Source organism: Hordeum vulgare, chromosome 2H (genome assembly GCF_904849725.1).
Source record: "Hordeum vulgare subsp. vulgare chromosome 2H, MorexV3_pseudomolecules_assembly, whole genome shotgun sequence".
NCBI lineage: Eukaryota > Viridiplantae > Streptophyta > Magnoliopsida > Poales > Poaceae > Hordeum > Hordeum vulgare.
This window is the reverse complement of record NC_058519.1, coordinates 65,229,956-65,236,565: the sequence shown is the minus strand read 5'-3', so window position 1 is coordinate 65,236,565 and position 6,610 is coordinate 65,229,956.

The following is a 6,610-nucleotide window of genomic DNA, read 5'->3' as shown; positions in this document are numbered from 1 at the left end:
GACGCAGATCACAGATTGAAACCGCCACCACCTTCTCCTCCCACCCACTCCTCCCTCGACGCGCGGTGAAATCGGTGTGACAGCGTCAGGTGATGCGAGGAGAGAGGAAAAGAGAGAGGGAGGGAGGTGGTGTGCGTGGGCTTCCTTCGTGGTGAAGAAATTTACCTCGGGGAGGTGCTATGTGAGCATTGGGCTGATTGGACTGCCGTTTTCCACACTTTTACAGGTGTAAAAGATACAGACTTTAATTGATCGTTTTCATTTTCAGTTGAAAATCACACATGCCTCATAATATACACTTGTAAAATTAAGACAGATGTATAAATTTACACCTATTCCAAATAGGACCTTAGCCTTTTTTCGCACGATTTGCTTCAAACACGCGACTGGCCAGCGCAAATAGAAGCACGCCATTGGGTGATGACGTGGACCATGCGAGCTGGCGCAGCAGTGATGCGTCCCGGCGACGGACGAGCAGCACGGTGGTACCGAGGAGATGAGCTGGTGCTGCCCTGCCGGTTTGTCATCTCCAGGCACTGGTATGCTGTCATTTTCCATTGCAATTTAGCAAGCATTTTCAATCAATTAGATACATAAATCTATGTTACTGAATTATCAAATTTACATTTTGTGTTACCTGTCTGTCACCTCTTGCAAAAATGATGGATGTTTCCGACAGAGTCTCTCATCAAACTTGTACAGCCGTTCTTCCTGAATGGTAGATTTAAGTTGCCTAGCTAGGACAATCTCCAATTTACCTTAAAAATATGTTTACTTTGATACATTTTCACTCCCATATTGATATTTATACAAGGAGATTTCATTGGAACAACAGATACTTTATGGCAAGACGAATAATTAACTGTCTGTCACTTTCATGTTTCATCATGCATCCAGTAGCCTGATATCATGATGTGTTCTGATTTTTGCATGTATTACTTCATGTATGGCAGAACAAGTCCATTGCCTGTATTGTGAGTACGTTGGGAGCAGGATTGTGCATCCAACACAGGGGAGTTTCCATGGTGGAGTAGAGTTTGAGAAGATGTGGGGCGGTGAAGAGCTATATTCCGAATCGTACACCAACGATTGCATCATCAGGGGCAGCCCTTTGGTACCTTATTGGGTCGATTATCTGGAAGACGACTGCATCTACAACACATATCGTCTTGATGGTAGCGATAAAGAGGAAAAGATCGTCTTAAAGAAGGGGATTCCCGATGATGAAGAGATGAAGTACTTAATGGAGATTGGGTTTGCGATCATCATCGAGGATGATGGTTTGTCCTAAATAGCTCATGCATGCATCAATCACTTCTATGTATATTGCTAGAGATAACACCAGGCATTATTGTTGCGCTCATATGCACTTGTTGTATGTATGCTCAAGAAAACACAGTTTATGCTATTGTGCTTGTAATGCTTAATGTTGCCACTCCTGTTGGCCTGTTCTGCGTAATAATTACTATCCTGTGTTTTCATGTTAAGACTTCTTGTTGCTGAGAATTTTGTAATGAGTTGTAGTGACCTACTAGTGGATGACTGGATGATTCATGTCGTCCAACTGCCTCGTGACCTACTAGTGGCTTCTTTGAGCAATGACCGCATGGCAGAACAAGTCCGCTGCCTTGAGTAAGACACGGTAGCAAGATCGTGCATCCGGCACAGGGGAGCTTCCATGGACGTGGTGGAGAGTTACTCTTGATGATAAAGGGATGACGGAGCTTCGATGGTTTCAAGGCGATGATGTTGAAGAAGGGGTTTGCGTTCACCAAGGACATGGAGGATGCTATCAAAGAGCATACACTACTGCTGCCAAAGACGGGCGAGATCATGGACAAAGTAACAAGGAGCAAATAAGACCATGTTGTGTTGAGTTCTCTCCGAGCAAGTATAATACGATGGTGTAAACGAGAAGGGCATTTTGGAGACCGAGCTCCATGAAGCCCTTTATTTTGAAAATTTTAATATCTATAAATTTCAATTTCAAAAAATTCTGAAAATAAATACACATGTACGCAAGGATGTAAAGTATATGTGTAAAATATTTCAGGATGAAATACCTTGAATTGCGAGCTGTGCAAAAAAAAATCACGGACTTTAAAGATGAACAGTATATATGGTAAAAAAAACATCAGATTTATCTTTTTTGTGTACCTCACATTTTAATGTATTTCGAATTCAAAATTTGCACACATGTACACTATATATCTAGGTATAAGTGTATTTGTTTTAAAACAAATGAGACTGAAAATTTTGAATTTTAATACTTTTAAATAAAGACCTCCATGAAGCTCGGTCTCCTTTTGTCATTTTCGGATGTAAACAGACTATAAGGATTAAAATACATTATATTATATTTTTACTGGATTGGATGAGAAAGAATAGAGAAAAGGAAAGCGGATAGTGATGTTGGGCCGTCGTCGGTTCTCTAGCTGTAATGTTGTAATGTTGCTCCTGTCGTCGTTTCTCCTAACTGTAATGTTGTAATGTTGCACCCGTATTTAAAAAGTTATAACTCACGTTATACGTATAGTATTATTATTATCGGCGTTGTTTCCATTATTGTAAGTTGCTGAGATTTTTCAATCGGTGTAATGTGGCTAGTGGATAATTCATCTCGTACTGCTGCCTCGCGTAGTACTCCTCCAAGAATAGCAACCTTAACAGTACGATTCAACTTTTAATTTTTGCCTTTTTTGTGAGCAAAACTGAAGTGGTAATTGAGTTCTTTTTGTTGCACTAGGTCCTTGTGTTGCAATGGGGCCGCAAATATTCTAGTAGGTTGGCCGATTTTCCTACCCATATTCATGTGGTTATAAAAAAAAAATTCTACTCGGTATACTTATTTGGTACACACTTATTGAAGATTGTCTCAACCAAACATGACATTGTGTCTAATGTGTACATACTGCCACATGCATCTTCCACTGGGCATCATTTACGGAGCACATTCTTTTATTTCCACGTCAACATCAACATAAGAATAAGCAATGCATTGCTACATAAGCATCTACATGTAATTAAGAACCATAGTTGATGAACAGTTGAAAGGTGATACATTTACCTGAAAAGTAGATAATGTGCCCTCACAGCGTCCAGTCTGTATTAAAAAAACTCAAAGTAAGAAAACTATTAGTAACACGCAAAAAAGATACTTAACCAACACCTTTTTTTGAACTTATACTCAACCAACACCTATTTTACGTAGTGGCATAGTTCACGGGCCGTGTGCATCACCAACAATACAACATCACGCCTATTCAATCCCATATATACTGGACTGAATCCGAACTGGGAGTCAAATCCTTGCCTTTTATATTCATAACATCATGAAAATATATATTGTCTACACAAAGTCACCATGCCATGTGAAATAGCACAATGAATTAGTTGTGGTGACGGTTAACAAGAGCTCCTCAAACCAATTCGGTTGACCATGCTCTGAAGGCTACTCAATTCACTTTAACAATATTAGTAAGCTTGCACGTGTAACACACGTATGAAAATAAATAATAATGTCTCCGAACATGTATATTAAATAAATACACAAGGTTTGCGATATCTATGTATTTTAAAAAATGAACAGCGGGAAATCATGTTGCCACGTAATAAAGACAATAATATACTGTTTCATCCATTTGATCTCTCATAGGTTGTAGAAAGAACAACATTAATTCACCTAATTAATCCTCCAAATTCCCATTATCAAACATATCGATTCATTGGACAAGCTAATTCTATCATGATACATCTTAATACAACATGATTTCAGTATACAACATAAATTGATCCATAGAAAAAGATCCCATATTGTACCGTAAAAGAAGAAAATAGAGTATAGTTTACACTTTACACCCTTTGGTACAATTTACAACATAAATCTCCCCTAATAATAAAGCACGCACTGCTTCTGGCGTCCGTCGCGGCATGTTTGCAAAAACACCCCTGTAGTTTCCTCTAATTAACCCGCGGTACGTTTTTAAGTGAGAACGAACCGTTTTTTCACATTTTACACAAAACCCCTTTACTTTCGTGCTAAATAACCCGCGGTCCAAATTAAATCGTTTTAAAAAAATTTACGTACACCCCTCACATATGCGTTAATAACCTCGAAGTCCATTCAGAATAAATATGCATTTTCAAATAACAATATTTTTTAAACCGTAAATCCAATTTAAACATGTTATATATGAGACTTGATTAGAAAAATGTGTAGAGTTTGAATATGTTGTTATTTTACATATTAACTATTTGTATTGTAACATGTTAACTTAAGCATCAATATTTGAGAAATGTTATAATCTTTGAACATGATATACTTGCACTAGGTTCTTTCTTTGTACATATTTTATAATCTAAGACCTTACGTACGTGCCTTTTTTTTACAGTATCCATGCGCGTTTTACCAATGGACTACACTTTTTTATTTCTTATTTTTCTCACGTTGCAACGCACGAGCATTTGTGCTAGTTGTAAAAGAAGAAAATAGAAGTACAATTTACACTCTTTGGTATTCCATACCATACGTCAATCCCTCTTTTCTCATGATGTCATGTAGATTTTCTCCCAAAATCCCGGTAAACTCTCTGTTTCCTGGATTCAAATAGAAGGGGAATTTATTAGATAGGCACATAAATATAATGCTTAGAAGCTGATATCACTATGTAGTTCCATTTAATTCTAAAAGCTACTAATATCTAGGTCGAGCGTACAAAATAAAAGTATATGCATTTTGGACACTTACAAATCAATTGTTCCAAACAGTAGAAATATGTGTTATGGATGGCAATTATTTCAAATCATATTACTCACACTTGTAAATTTTAATTCATAATACTTTTCACCAAGTGGTCGGACCCTTCTCGGGATAGTTTATACCTGAAAAGCTACAGTTGTTTTATAACTATAAAGAACTGTTGTGCAATATGAAAATTTCAAATAGTGGATAAATTGACAGGTTCATGGCATAGCATGAAAAGACAACCATTTTCTTTCTATTTTTGGTTCGTGTAACACATGTTGTCCATATTCTACGAAGATCTAATATAATGTACTCCTATGCATCATTCCAGATAATTTAGCACTTCAGCTTTTGTTGGTTCATTGCAAACAGATTTTACTGGACATCGGAAACATGATCTGTTTGGTCACATGCATGCTTCTCATATTAGTGTAAATGAAGATGTTTAAGGAAATCTGGAGGTGAGCATCATAACATATTTCTCGATGATTCCTACGTTTGACTATTTATAAGAACAATTTGGAGTAACACATGCACATTGTTGGAATTCCTAGTTTCATACAATACTGTTTGAGAAGATGCATGAAGCCCGTTGGCAGCAAGAGCGAAGTTTGTGTGCTCGGGCACCTTGGTGCCCTTTTTTTGAAAAAAATCAAAATATATATTTAAAAGTTTCAAAAAAAATAAAAATAATTATGTGAAAACTTCTACGTATTCATTACGAATCAGTGAAATTTCGTTTTAAAAAAATGTAATTTGCAAGCTGTACAAAAATAATGAATTTTGACCTAATAACAAAAAAAGGAAATCGATTTATAAATACATATTTATTATTTTTTTGTATGCCCACGTGAGAAAGTAAAATGATTTGAAATTTTGCAGATACATAACATACATGTTTGTGTGTCTACAAAAAGTTTCAGTTTTTTTACATTGTAAAAATATAATTTTTGAAAACGGGCACCATGGTGCCCGTGCACCATTGCTAATTTTCGATTGGCAACAGCCTGTTGTTCCTTTGGAAACTATGTTTCATCGGCATGGACAGGATAGGGATAATTAACCTTTAGTCGCTTTGCCGTATGTTGCTTGCGAGAAGATTCATCTGCAACAGGTGAATTAGGCTTTGATAGAGTGTTTTAATCTGCTTATTAGTATTGAACATTCTTTTGGTACAACCTCGACTGTGTAATATGATCCTTTTAGAGTAATACATAAAGACCGAGCACTCCTTATGCATGGAACCCGAGCAGCCAAGCTACATACCTTGGTGTTTCTGCCTTCAAAACTTCAACACACATAAGATAAGGAGCTTTTTACCTAGAGTTTAGAAGAACAGACTCATCTTCAGGTATATGAACCACTCGATATATGCCCCTTCCCATTGGAAAGCATACTCATGTGAGTAGAAAAACAAAGGGGGAAAAGGAGCTTTGCAATATCAATAATTTGATTGATATAGAAAAATTGTACTCGGGAAGAGATGATAGGGGGAAATCCATGCACTGCATGTTCGTGTTCATTGATATAGAAAATATGCAAGTCTAAGAAGAGTTGGGCAGGATAGCACCGACCGACAGTGCTGGTGGTGGAGGACTCAGCGCCGCCGCATTTGCGGGCTCGCGCGCTCGCGACCTTGTTCGACAACGGCCTCCCCGCGTGCGTCCACGTCCCTGGCGGCGGCTGCATCTCGCCGGCGTCGCCCTTGTCCGTCAAACCCTGTGTGCCGACGTCGTGGGAGCGTAATTCGGCAGGGCCGAGCAGCGCATGTGGCGGGGCCAGAGGGATTGGCGGGGCAGAGTGACGGGTGCGACGGGGGCCGAGGGATTGGCGGAGAGCGGCGGGGCCGTGGGTTTGGCAGCGAGC